Here is a 2,327-nt window from a genome sequence, read left to right on the forward strand (position 1 = left end):
CTATCTTCTTTTCGTGTTTATTGGCGGTTGGCAAACCAGCTTTTAGTACATTACCGCCACCAACTGAACTGGCGAGTGAAGCAGCAATGCGTAAGGAAACACTTTATTATTTGAGTCCAATTTTGTTGCCTTTATAAAGCTCAAAACAGCATCTATCTAACTTTCCTTGTTTTTCTTTTGAGCTAGAAAATGTTCTAATAATATTACAAAATTCCCGTTGCATGCTAATTTGAGTGCAGTACTTGCCTTTAATTGACTACATTTACATGTACACCAAAAATGCAATTATTGTCATTCAACAAAGGACTTAATCGTGTTTAGGTGTTTAGATGACATGAGCAAACCTTTCCATGCTGTTTACATGCAATATTTCATTAATCCAATTATTTGCTAAGAACTGTGGTTGTTTTTACCGACATTCACTTGTACCCCAATGCACAGCACAAAATGTTAAACTCAAGCTGATGTAACTGTTTCTGCGTCACCAGTGCCTCGAACGGAATTGCAAAATAAACAATGTTTTCAAACAGCACCAAGACATTGTCTATTAAACACATCAACAAATTCTAAATGTTCCTGTGCTTCACATATAGAACTGGCAATCTGGACTAAACGTCACCACCTTTAAGTGTACCCATGGATGGAAAATGCATGCATGTCACATGTTTTTCTGCTAATAAAGTCCTGTAGGCCTATCACCTTTGTAACAACTGGAATAATCAATTTGAAAGTGAAGATTAACACAAAGTTAGGTGTAAATAAAAATAAACTGTACAGAAATTGTACTGTGGGGGGCAGTGCTGCAAAACTGATGAATATTAACTAAGTTATGCACAGTAAAATATTCTTTAAAATTACCTGTTTTGATCAACAGTCGTACTTAATGACCGATTGAAGCACCCAAATTAATATTTCACATAAAATGGTAATTTTATTTCTACATCTGCAGATATCAGTCTTGGGATTTTGTTAATCAGTAGATGAATACGTAGATCAGCACTTTGATTAAGAACATGATTGATTGATTGATCTAGTGGTAACTTTTTGCCTTTAGTTTTTAGAGGTTTTGGATTCTAATTCGGCCAAATATAACTTTTTATTTTAATAAAACAAAATTGCATCTGTACGTCAGTAGATGGGTGTTACACTTTAAAAATGAAATGCAATGAAAGATGTGAGAGGGGAGATGAGAGTAGCGGAAACACAGACACATTTATTGACAATTCTGCATATGAAAGAACAGCGAACTCCGAAATTCAGACAGCGACAACCACAAACTCTCCACTCCAGCAGCGGGAACCCGAACTGAGCCTGAGTGAACGAGATGACACAGATCACGAACAGTTGTCTCCCATCACACAACCCAGCCATGAAGCAGTAGGGAGGAAACTCACTGCGCACCAGTGTGCCCCATCAACAATCAGCTCTGGTTACTGCACACCTGAGAGCGATTAAGAGAGAGGGAGAGAAAGAGAAAAAGACAACACACACAAACATACACACACAACATACACACATACAATATGACTGAGAAAGCCATCAAAATGGGGAACACAGAAAAGAGCGCGAGCTGCAGCAAAACTGCTTATGCTAAACGACACTGATAACAGCCGCAAGGAACACTTATCATAACATTAAAAATAACACATTCCAGCGCCGAATCACCGGTCAAAACACACACAGATGAAATAGAAACTTCAACTCAAGAATTGGAGATGTTTCATCTGGATTATATACATACCTGACAACAGCTATTTCAAAAAGTCATGAGGACACATCTCACTTAGCTCAGCGGTTAAGGCTCTGGGTTACTGATCAGAAGGTCAGGGGTTCAAGCTTCAGCACCACCAAGATGCCACTGTTGGGCCCTTGAGCAAGGCCCCTGACCCTATCTGCTCCAGGGGCACTGTATCATGGCTGACCCTGCACTCTGACCCCAGCCTAGCTGGGATATGTGAAAAAGAAGAATTTCACTGTATATGTGTGATAAATAAAGAAAATTATAATATTTATAATTATAATTTCATTAACCTGTGCTTTGATTGGTTGCTGCTGTAATCAATCAATGGGTCTGTAGTCATTTGTGCATTCAGTGAGAGTTTAGGAAGTTTGAAATGAATAAACCACTACACAATGTCAAAACAAATGATAATATTTACATTTAATTCATTTGGATACTTATGCTGGGGTGGCAATGCTTTTTCTTAGGGTGGCATTTGCCACCCCATGCCACCCCGGTAGATACGCCCCTGTCACTGAGAACACTACACAGTACTGATTTTATTTTTAAATTATTATATTTTCCCCCTAGTCAAAGCATGAGATTA

This window comes from Myxocyprinus asiaticus, chromosome 5, assembly GCF_019703515.2.
Source record: "Myxocyprinus asiaticus isolate MX2 ecotype Aquarium Trade chromosome 5, UBuf_Myxa_2, whole genome shotgun sequence".
Taxonomy (NCBI): Eukaryota; Metazoa; Chordata; class Actinopteri; order Cypriniformes; family Catostomidae; genus Myxocyprinus; species Myxocyprinus asiaticus.